This window comes from Neopsephotus bourkii, unplaced genomic scaffold (assembly GCF_033783945.1).
Source record: "Neopsephotus bourkii isolate Nb327-2 ecotype Australia unplaced genomic scaffold, CSIRO-AGI_Nbou_v1 NB_398, whole genome shotgun sequence".
NCBI classification, from domain to species: Eukaryota; Metazoa; Chordata; class Aves; order Psittaciformes; family Psittacidae; genus Neopsephotus; species Neopsephotus bourkii.
Window position 1 is genome coordinate 2,389,329 of NW_026900902.1, and position 12,022 is coordinate 2,401,350.

A 12,022-nucleotide genomic window follows, 5' to 3' on the forward strand; every position below is an offset into this window, starting at 1 on the left:
TGCATTTCAATAAGTTGAGAGAAACAATGCCCAGCTTTCAAAAGTTGCAAATTACTGGGAATACACTGCAAAATGTGGCTAGCCTATTATATTGGATGATGTTTAGAGTATTTATCTTTGGGTTTGGGGTTGGTTTTGTTATGGTTTGTTTTTCTTGAAGGAGAGGGAAAAATTATAATCCTTTGGGAAAATAATCCTGGATGGGGAAGAAACTGTACCCATGAGAGATGCAAGAAACTTCATGGGGAAAAGAATGGTTTGAGTGTATAGTTTTTAAAAGAACAAATATCTGTTTATAGTCTTCTCACTCGCTGGTCAAAGCCAGACAAGTTCCCTCTTTCATGTGCATTGAAGATCTTCAGCCAAATGTGAATATTTCTTGTCCTCACTGGCAATGGCAGGCAGACCCCTCTACACCCTATCCAACCACACTTTGAGGGGAAAAAAAATCCTTTTTTCACTGTTACCAGTGGTGTTTCTATATTGCTAAAGGAGCGTGATGGGAATCATGCCCTTTCCAAGCAGCTGGTTTTGCAGCTCACGCTGGAAAGCGCCTGCCACGCTAAGGAAGGAGGGGGCATCCTCCCCACGCGGGGAAAAAACTCGAGAACCCCCTCGGTAAAAAACCCAAACCAGCCAACCACCCAAGCCTTTAAACCCTCTCCCAGGCTTGATGTGTCTGTATCTCCAATTTTGGACACAACATCGGGGCGGCCGGGCCGGGAAATCAGGGTCTCCAGTGACACCCACCGACCCCGACGCGAAGTGCAGCCCCGGGCTGGGTGCCGAGCAGGGGTGCGGGCAACGGGGTAGAGGGAGAAGTGGGCAGGGGTGCAGGCAAGGGGAGGCGAGGGGTGCCGGCAATGATGTGGATGGGGGCGGGCAGGGATGTGGATGGGGCCAGGCAGGAATTTAGGTGGGGCAGGCAGGGATTTAGGTGGGGCAGGCAGAGATGAGGACGGGGGCAGGGCGGATGTGGATGGGGCTGGCAGAGATGTGGATGGAGGCAGACAGGGATTTGGGTAGGGTTGGGCAGCGGGCATGCAGGGGATAGTGAAGAGGTGGCCAGAGGTGTGGATGGGACAGGCAGAGGTATGGGCAGGGGCAGAGAGGAATGTGTGCAGGGGTGCAGGCAGAATGCAGGCAGGGGTGTGGGGGCAGGTAGGGGCAGGCAGGGATATAGGCAGGCAGGGGGGCAGGCAGGGGTGTAGGGGAAGGCAGGGATATGGGCAGGCAGGGGTGCAGGCAGGGGGCAGGCAGGAAAGTCATCAGCTCAGCATTCCTGCCTGGCTTTAGATCTCAACAATTGTTCCCCCTTCCCTCCCGGTGGGGTGAGAGGAGGGAAGCAACCACTTCAAAGAGGAAACTTTCGGCATGAGGCAGAGACAAGAGCTGCTGTCTCTCTGTTACCCGGACTATTATTATTATTAATATTTCAATACTCTCGTTCCCTTTTTTTTTTTTTTTGTCAGCTTGCTAATGAAGCTGTTGTTATTCCTGGGAAAAGAGGAGGCCAGGCACAGCAAGAGAGGCGTGCGCACCGACAACTCCCTTCCCAATTTGTTTTTCCCTGAAGAAAACAGGGAATCTCTCTGCTGAAGGAATGGGCCGGCAGCTCCCAGGGCCCGCAGCTCCCATCCTCACCCCGCAGGGCTCTGAGGGCAGCCAGGCTCTGGGGTGAGCCTCTTCTGTGCCAGGCCGACCCACAGCACCTTCTAGCACCTTCTGTTCGAGGGTTTTCAAAGGGCTGCACAAACACTAATTAATTACCCATGCTCTATACCCATGCAAACGGAGACCAGGGATCCATTTTACAGATGGGGAACAGCTTTGCACCAGGAGGCCCAGTGACTCACCCCTCTCTGTGCTCGACACAGAAATTCAAATACTCATTCTCTCAACTCTAAATATAAACCCCACTGACTATTACATAAAACCTACTTTTACCATTCCAGGGTTCCAGGAGAGACAGGCTGAGGGTGAAATTAACTGCCCATCTTTCCACATTCAACCTTGAGACACACAAAACCTAACAGAGAGAAGGAACATGGCACTCCCCTCATACTCACACCCATTTGCACCACATGTTTTAATCCCAAATTCTTTACACAGTGAAAACACCACCAAGAAAGAAATAAAAGTCATCAGGAGGAGAGGGAAACTAATTTGAAAAATTTGGGCATGCTCACAGCTGCTCAGCTGAGCCTTTAACCAGCTGAAGAGCCAGTTTGGTAGACAGAAAAGAAAGGGATGTTGCTGGTGTTAGGAACTACAAAGGAGGAGACTCTGGCATCAACACAGGCCAGAGACGGAGACAAATACTGATGGGAGGAGGGAGGTCAAGGAGATAGATGGGGACCAGATTTTCCAGGGCAACTGAAGATGCAAACAGGCACCTGGCAGGATTTTCGAAAGCAACTGAGCAAGATAGGTACCTAAATGCCACTGACTTCAGCGGATGGCAGGATGTCTAAACTGCTTACGCTCTTTTGAAAATCCCATTAAGTGCCAGCTGCATGTTTAGGAACACAAACACATTTGAAAATTTATTGTAAGGCTCCAGGATGGATAACCTTTATGAGCACAGTGCTGTTGTGCTGATGTCAAGAATTAAAAGCAGAGTCAGATCCCCTCCCTGCCCAAAAAGGAGTCAGGTGGTTAACAAGTAAGAGGACATTTCTTTTTAATTTAAGAAATAATTTTGCATTTGCACATCCAGCCTTCTTCATTTCTAGCTCCTCTCTTTGTCATTCATAATAAACCAAATAGAGTTAGTAGGGATTTAAGGCAGAAAAGGAATAACACTGCCAGGCTCCTGCAACAAGTGAGTGATTGGCAATGCTGTGGGGAGACAGAGAGGAACAGGGGGACACAGGTAGGTGCTGGGTTATGCAGTGAGGCAGGGACACTGCTGGGACAGCAATGTGCAGTCCGAGACATGGGCAGGCAGAAGACAAGAGGCAGGCATAGGAGAGCAGCTTTGCCACCACACTGATGCAAACCGATGTGACCGAGGACACCCAGCAACATCCCTGTACTTTCAGGGGGTGCATTGGGGCGATGCTGAACAGGCAGTATGTTATCATGAAATAGCTGTATATCACACATACACCATTCAGAATCACAGCATTATTAAGATAAGGATTTATCTTAGTTACCTTAATTACCTTAATTAAGTTTTTTTTTTCTTTGAATCAAGGTTATTTTGGCAGCTTGGATTTTCCTGTAAATTTTGATGCCTTTAAATTTTTTTTTTTTTAGAAAACCATTAAGGCAGGAATGTTGAGGGAATAGCCAGACTTTCCCATGAGCTCACTTTAAATATTTAGGTAGCATCTGTCTCTTGATCACTGATGAACTTCAAAATCCAGAGTGAAATCTCAACAAACAACTGTGTAAAGACAGAGACTTTCTGAAAGGTTCTTCAAAAACCCCCACTATTTCTAAAGCATTTTAACGCCAACAGCTAAACTGACACAGCAAAGCCATTGTGTTTTGCACCAGTTTTGTTTTTCTCTATACAGCTGTGTTTTCACAGATGCAAACCCATGTGTCTTCGGCAAAAGGTCCTCTCTTCCCCTGAGATGTGAAGGAAGATCAAAGGTTCAAACACAGAAATACAAGCTCCTTTTCCCTTTGGAACACGTTTTTATTTTTTGCAGCGGCTCTAAACCAGGATTTCCATCTGTTGTCCTTATGCAATGTACAGGTTACCCTTAGCAGCCCGGTTTGCGATGCCGTTATCTCAACTGAGGAGCACAGAGATGAATCACTCTCGAACGCAGGCTCTGGCCATCTCGCCAAGCAGCACAAGCAGGGCTGCCTCACTCCACCAGCCCTCATTTCACAGGGTTCATGGTTGAGAGGGACTCATCCCTGCCTTTCCAACAGAAAATTAGGCATTTCCTGAATAATTATGTGATTACCGTCACATTTAAAACTCGCCATCCCTACTCTCAGTTGTAATTAACCAGTGTAATTCCCCGGGATTAAGTGGCAGTGCTTCAATTTACAGCATGAGAGATTTAGGCCTACGGCTTTTACACAGTTATCACTTGACGTTCTGTCTCTGCTTCTTCACCAAGCCGGCTGGCAGCAGCGTTGGTATCAGCGTTTTCCTAGCTGGTTGTAAAAGGTACTAAGTTGTTGCTATTTAGATGACTAGCTGGGAACAATTTACCTGTGGTTCACAATAAAGACTCTATAAAAAGTGAAGTATTCCTGGCAGTTATGCCACAGAAAATAGCACTGAGCTGATGGAAGATGATTCTGGGACCACAGAAGGAATTAGCAGTACGGGTCTGTATTTTTGACACAATCGATAAACACGCACACAGCTGTGTATTGTATATAATTACACGTCCCATGTGGTTACAGTGGCGGTGGGACAGGCCGCGTAGGGCCGCACCTGGGCACGGCGGCAGCACCAGCGGTCACCCCGCTGAGCAGCAGGACGCCTCGGTGGGCTCCCGGAGGGTGCAGCGGCCAAGGAGGCGAGGGCAGGCAGTGCCCGTCCTGCGGTGGCAGCCGGTGCCGTGTGAGGCAGCCGGAGGCCGCCCTGCCCGGGCTGTGCCCGCCGCCGCGGCAGGTGCGCGACACCGCCCCGCACCGGCCTGGGCTGGGGAGGGGGGGGGGAGAGGCGGCTTGAGAGCAGGGGGGCGAGGGCGCTCGAGCTTCCCTCCCTCACCACCCCCCGCGGGCCACCCAACCGGCGGCCGCGCCCCCCCCAAGCTCCGCCCCCCGCGCCGCTCCGCCGGGGCAGCACTGCCATCTAGCGGTGGGCCGGGTTCCCCTCCTCGGGGCTGCCGGGCACGTCGGGTCTGGGCATGGACGCGCCCGGCCGGCCGTGCCCCGCGGCTTCGTGGGGCTGTACGCGAGTAGACTCGAGCCCACACGGAGGCCTGTCCCCCCATGGAAACCCTCGGGTCTCCTTCTCCTGCTGCCCCTGGCCCCACGGGCTCAGCTGGGCTTCCACACACAATGAAACGCTACCCCACTTGCCCCCGTGCTCACTGGGGGATCCATGATCACCCCACTCACCAGTTGCCTATGTGCATGGATGAACGGATGGACAGACAACATACTCCCCCTGATAAGAACAGCTGCATGAAAGCTACTTACTTCATGGAGGAAGAAAGCAAAGCAGCGCCATGGCTGGCTGCTGGTGCTGAGAGCTGGTTCAGCCAGGCTGGGCACTGTCACCAACGGGTCAAAGGGCCACCAGCAGATCTCTGTGACCACCCACAGAAAACCGCCATCAGGACATGAGTTGTAAGATGACCACCCTGAAGGTGCAGGTGGGGTGCAGGATAGGGCGTGTGCCCTGCCTTGTCGAGAATGAGCCCACCACTGCTGGTGAGTAGCAAGAACTGGGAGAAGCAGCCACCAGCCACCTCTGGCACCTGCACAGCTGCTTAGAGCACTGCCATGTCCTGTTTCACACTTCTCCAGGTGTGGGGCACATGTAGGAGCCAAAAGAGGAACCGGCAGTGCAGCTGCCCACAGGGAGGTCACTGGGGTGGACAATGGCAGCCACAGCCTCTCTGTGCCCCTGGCAGTGCTCAGCCCGAGTGGCTCCACATTGGCAGGAGAAGCCACAGTTGGCATTGCTCAGGTGTATGGCTTTGCCCATACACTGCATGTGCCACTCCTGACTTGTGCTGAGCTGGAGTCAGTGCAGGCAGCTGGGTTGCTTGGCACGTAAAACAGAACCTTAGCCCCACGGAAAGTGATGTCAGGACCGTGATTTCCCCCACTGCAGAAGGACTCCACATGAGATGGAAATGTTGGGGGATGAGCAACAGTGGGCCACCCCTTTGAGAAGCAGGGCCAGAAGCAAGGCCAGGGGGTGGCACGACTCAGCAGCCCAGTGCCTCTGTGGGCACAAGTCAAAGAGCAGCTATAGCATCACACCAGCTGTCTCCCATAGGACACCAGGACCAGTCGCAAGGCTTAGGCAGCCTGCTGGGATGTGACAGTCATTGTCAGAGCCAGCCCGTAGCTCCGTTCATGGCCCTCCCAGGTAGGATTACTACCAGAGGATATATGCCTCTGCCCACTGTGATGGGAATCTTCTCCAAACTTCCTTGATGCAGTGGCAGCTCCATGATTGCAGCATGAACACCAACCCCCTCTGCGCATAGCATGCTTCCCCTGGAGCTGCCTGGCAAGTGCAAATCTGTACATTTTATAGGCCTGCCTTGAAGGCCCATAAGGCTTTGGATTAGACCTGCTCAGTACTTTAATGAGTATGAAATTAGCTTTGGCAGGAGCATAAACCCCCAAAAGCATGCTATGCACATCACACTCACTTTGAGAACAACACATGACAATGTCGTTTGGAGAAACCAGCACAATTATGGAAGAATAGCTCATCAGTAACTCCTCCTTTGCAAAAAGCCTCCAATGGGCTCAGTAGGATAAGATAATAATCAACAGTTAATAGCTTTTAGCATTGCCAAGTATAGCTTTTGTCAAGTTGAGCCTTTCTTGACTTCTCCAGCCTAAGTCCCTCTAAATATGCAGGGCAAAGACAGCGCCATGGCTCCAGAGCAGAACAAGAGAGGAAGCAAGTGTATAAAGAGGAATCACATGGACACCTTATTTTTGCCATGAGTTTTTCAAGGTTTTTTAAGTCCTTTAAGAAAGATTTATGTAAAAATCAGCATTTATCACCATTCACTAATTCAGATCAAATCCTTACAAGTCTATCAGAAAAGAGATTGCAAAAGGCAACATCTTTTCTTGCTCTGCACAGCTTCAGTTGCAGTTGCTTCTTCTCCTTACAGAAAGAGCCAAAGTTGGTGATAACAGTAAATCCACATTGCATGGCGGGGTGGGGGGGGATGGACACACACACACAACGACACGGATGGACAAGTTCAGCACTGTTTCCCTATGGCCTCTATGCAAAACAGAAGGATACAAGCCTACATACTGCCCTTACGGAATTTCATCACCACTTACTGCTGCTTACCAACAGCCACCAAGAGTACTGTGAAGCCATTACTCACTAGAGCTGGTTGAATTGTTTTTGCATTAAGAATGAGTTAATAAAAAACCCTAATGTCAAAGCTTTGACATATAGCTCTTTCAGCCAATTTGAAAGGCATAGAACATGGGCACAGCCTAGTCTACCATTTTCATTTTACTGGCCCTGTTTTCACAAAGGCAAATTAGAAAAAGGAAAAGAAGGAAAGGGTAAGAGAAAGACTGAGGGAAGAAAGAAAGAAAGAAAAAATAAAACAATGCTATTTTTTCTGTAAACGACATAAATAAAGAGGAAAAAAGTATAATTTTCCAAAACTCTGGATATTTTGTTTTACATTTTGCATCCAGCTCCAATGTTATCTGAACAGAAGCTTAGTAGAGATGTAGTACATCAGCCAGTGGATGAGTTTACTCTCCAAGGAGAATACAGAAAGCCCCTACTTTTATTAAATTGATTAGATATCTATTCTTACTGACTGAGTACCATGTGGGAAGAAAGCGTGTGAAGTTCAGCTAGGGAGAGGGAAAAGAGGAACATGAAATGCTTTCCAGGGAGTGCTGTGCTAAGCAGCAGCCATAAACCCTCTACCAACAGGACACCTACTGCTTTTGGTGAAGGCTGCATGTAGATGTCCTCTTCTGAACATAACCTGAGATGGCATCAACCTGGGGTGTCTGGGATCACCAAGATTACCTTGCAGCCATGCTGGTGGGAAGGGGTTACGTGAATGCCCCCGACCCTGCTCGATGCACAACAAGCCACATTAGTGAGTATCGAACTTCTCTGAGGCAGACCTATGGGAGCAGTGGCCTCTCCCACAGTGGCAGTGAGACAGGAGTGGTGCCATTCTCAACCAGCATGGCTGGCTCCAAAATGCACAGCTATGACCCAGCTACCAGCTGCTGGTAAGAGCAAAACACAGAGAGCTGCTTCAGGAAATCAGTCCCAGTTAACATGCTCAAGCTAAGCAGTTCACTCCAGTGCCATGATTTCACATAGCCCAAGTACACTTTTGCTTATTTTCTCTGCAATAATTAGAATTCAGCTGTGAATTTCCTTCCCTCACACTGACTAATTTTCATTTCAGTACCAATTAGTAAAGGCTAAACTTTAGGGCTCGCACAAGGGAAACTGTTGCACAGCCCAGCACCAAAAAAAATCCTTCTATTTCTTCTATTTCAAACAGAAAGCTTTACTGCCTCTTTGTTGTGAGAGCAACCTAGATCAGAGAAGTGACAACTCATCTTCACAAAGACAGTAATGCCAGCGCCCACTATCTGAACACAAGGTTGTAATTTAACACGATTAAACAGCCTTTTTGCTGTAGAAAGATGTAAACAATTGCTACAATCACAGGACCCAAGTTTTTCCGCAATTGCAGATTTCCTCTGTGCTAATTTGCTAGTCCAACACTTCTGGTGTTCCAATAGCAGGGGGTCTGCGTTAGCAACGTTGGTCTTTTTGTTAACAAAAACCTCAAACCCCCACATTTAGTTAGCTCTGCACCTGAGCGCTGGAGAGGGATGTCTCCTTGTCTACAGCTTAGATTCATTCTTCCTTCTAATTTCTGGAATTTGCAGCCTAAGCAGACTGGAAAAGTACCCATTTTTGTCCATGAACCCTGCAGAAAGTTTTGTTTCTCCATAAACACAGCAACATCATTCTCCACATTCAGCTTCCCTCGTGGAAGTCGACGAACTACAGCAGGATCATATTGTGGTCTATTACTAAGTTGCCAGATAACTCATTTTCAGTTGCACACAATTCTCAGAACTGTCTGTACTGTGTGTCCACTACTGGCTGAAGTTCTGGGAACTTCACAGTAGAAACAGGTAATTGCAAAGAGTGGGTTCTTCTGCATATTGGCATTACCAAGGCCTTGTATAAAGTTCCTTTTCAAATCATTTCCAACTCAGTAAGGAGAACTGGGAGTCCTTTGTATGTTACGTATGTCTTTGTCATGCTCATTAGAAATCAACCAAATCTGGCAGGGTTAAAAACCTCTGAAAAACTGCAATTTAACATAGGCAGGGAAGATTTGTTTCATTTCAGATGGTGATAATGTAAATGTTCTGCTATGGCTCTTCCACTTGCAGCCCTTGGTCAGACCAGACTGTGCAGCACCCGTCCCCTCAAGGGAGCTCCACAGCATGGCTCAGGTACATACCCCAAACTCCTGTCCCATGATGGTGGCTACCAGCAGTTCTGGGAAAACATGGGAAGAAGGTGCTTTGCTTCTGCATTCCCCAAAACCTTCCTGCAAATGCTGAGCCTTCAGAGGAAAGCCAGACCTGGCCTGGCAAGAGAGCTGAAGTGAATGAAAACCCTCAGAAGGAGAATGGGACTGAAACACACTGAGGAACAGAGGACAAGACGGAGCTGCTGGGGAAAGCAAAATGGTCCCTGATGCACACCGGTGTCTTTAGTTGCAGAGATTTCCCCCCCCCCAAAAAAAGCCCCAAAACCCCAGAAAAAATACCACCAACTATAATTCAGTTGTTAGAGAGTAAGTCAGTGGAGCTTTGGCAGGCTGCGGCTCCTATGATCTGCTCGTACTGGGGGCTCATATTCATGTTCTGATGAAAGGCTGTGGCAGAAAGATGGCCTAGGGGCACTACAGTCCCGTTTTCCTTTCACTCCTCACAGTCCTGTTTTCTGACACCCCCCTTCCCACTCTTACAAGGCCAAGGCTCCTGTCTGCCTGGCCTGGCTCCATGCTAAGGAAGCAGCATGGCCATTTCCCTCCCCATGGATGGTGCTGGGCACCAACCATGCTCTGGGGACAAAGGCGGCAAGGGCAGAGGCTCAGTGACACCAGGCCACACTAAGCAGGAGTAACGTATGCGCAGAGGAAACTGATGCCGTATCAGCACCTAATACCTTGGTGCCATGCACACATTGCTAAGTGCAGTACTGCAGTACTATCTGCATGTTGCCCACTGCAGCTTGGTGCTCTCCAGCTCACAAGCCACACTGACAAACCACATGGGGTCCAGTATCACTTCAAGCTAAAACATCCTTTTAGCAATCTCTGAAAACCATGTTAGAGCACTACTGCTAAGACTGTAAGACAAACTGACAGGAAGGAAATAGCCAAGTTGATGATTCTGTGTAATCCAAATTCACCCTTCAGGGCACACAGATTATGAAACTGTCTTCAATAATACATTCCCACAGAGATGTTTTATTGGACAGACCTGAATCATGCATGACTGGATAAGGAAGATTATTGTCTGTAGGAACCTGAGAGGTTTTTGTTTGTTTGTTTGTGTGTTCATTTTAAACTTTTTTAAGGTCTTGCCCTTACCTGGGGACATACTGCAGAAGCAGTGCTATCTGGCATACAGCTCATGTTCACTGGATCAGAGCGAGACGATATAAACAAGCCTAAGCATGACCTTTGAGGCCAGTCTATGGAGATTCATCTAAAAACTACTCTTACTTTAACCAATACTGATTAATATGAATTACTTGGATAACTAACTGAAACAAGGACAGAGTCTGCCCTCTACCAAGGGAATGCCTCTATTAATCTATAAAGTCATAGTTTAACCCATTACTAGTTAAAGCAGTGTTTTGGAAATGTAGGCTTGATTCATCTCAAAAATAAGAATAAACATGCCATTGCTCCTCATCACAGAGCAATTTCTAATGTAAGAGGACAATCCTGTCAGCATTTTTGTTTCTACACTGTCCGGAAGGGTCCCACCTAATTAATCAAGTTCCAAAATGTTTTTGGAAGCAAGAGTTTAGTGACTCAAATAAAGGCCTAAGAGCTCTGAATCGTCAGTGGAAGAAAGCACTTGCCTGAAACCCACAGTAAGGATACTAAATCTATGAAAAGGCTGTGATTTAAGGAATGGCTTTCTGAAGTATTCCCCCTTGTGTAGGTTTAGATGATTCCCTGCTCACTATTTCCAGCTCTTCTCAAGTGCAGCGAAGTCACAGCCATGATGCTCTGCGGGTCTCAGAATTAAAATTATCTGGACATCCAAAAGAAAAAGAGTGCAGGTGAAGAGGATTTGCATGCCCACGGCTTCTGATTTTTCCCCCATGTAAAAGCTATGAGTACAATAAATGGTTATTAGTGCTCCCTGCACAGCTCATCTCACTAGCTCTTCTAATAACAGTAGAGAAAGCCTGTTTATCTAACCTAGTGCTACTTTTCAGCTCTCATGGGAAGGTGCCTCAAAATTGAATGCTGAAATACAAATTTCTACCTCCTTAACTGCAAGCTGACAACTGAGCACCCAAATTTACGGGACATTCATGACTCTCAGCTCCCTATGCCTCAGCTCCCTATTTGTAAACCAGTAGTAATACCAGCTCTTTTCATCGTGAGGGTTTTCTGAAGATAAATTAATTAATGTTTGTTAAGCATTCAGATATTTATAGCAATAAGTGCCATAGAAAAGCTCATGAGGAAATTAACAATTCTGTCTTCACAGCAGGGTTTCAATAGTGTGCAGTAAATAAGGCCTAGGGCTACACATTGAAAAATTAGGAGAAAACAAAATATTGAATAACTGCTCATTAACTCAGCATCGTCCATCCTGTTCACTGAGGCAGGGGTCCTGTGGAAAAACCCATGTACAATCCTGAAATTAAAAGACTACGCCATCATGCAAACATACAAGGGGGTTGAACTTCTATTGCATCAGCTTTCTTAATTCTGACATTTTCTAACTCGTGAATATTTTACTTCCCAGCCTTAATGAGGCTGTTCTTGAGCTGTTGCATGTCTTTGCAGTCTCCCTTTATGAGAAAAGGCTTATAAGAATGCAGTGTGCAGGGAGAGACAGAGGCTGAATGAATGCCAGTATCATAAACGAAGGTTAATAACAACAAATTATCAAAAGAGAACTTCATCAAAGTTTTGCTCCAGTCTTTTAAAAGGCAAGAAAATATTCATGAATCAGTTCACATCTCATGGCAATTATATGCAACCAATGGAATTTCTAGAAAAAATGGAGTCAGAGAGAATATTTACCCACTTACTTAAATAAGATTTTGTCGTCAAGAGGCAACAAT

General features: G+C 47.5%; 1 protein-coding gene and 1 long non-coding RNA gene across 7 annotated transcripts in view; one reads left to right on the forward strand and one right to left on the reverse strand.

Moving 5' to 3' along the window:
• Nucleotides 1-12,022, reverse strand: part of CLYBL (citramalyl-CoA lyase) — a 170,410-nt gene that overhangs the window by 137,159 nt on the left and 21,229 nt on the right. The gene's annotated exons all lie outside the window — the stretch shown is intronic.
• LOC133210140 (uncharacterized) lies at nucleotides 5,838-11,021 on the forward strand. The gene is made up of 3 exons (XR_009724876.1): nucleotides 5,838-6,022; nucleotides 9,088-9,150; nucleotides 10,882-11,021. It is a non-coding gene; the product is annotated as an uncharacterized LOC133210140 (long non-coding RNA).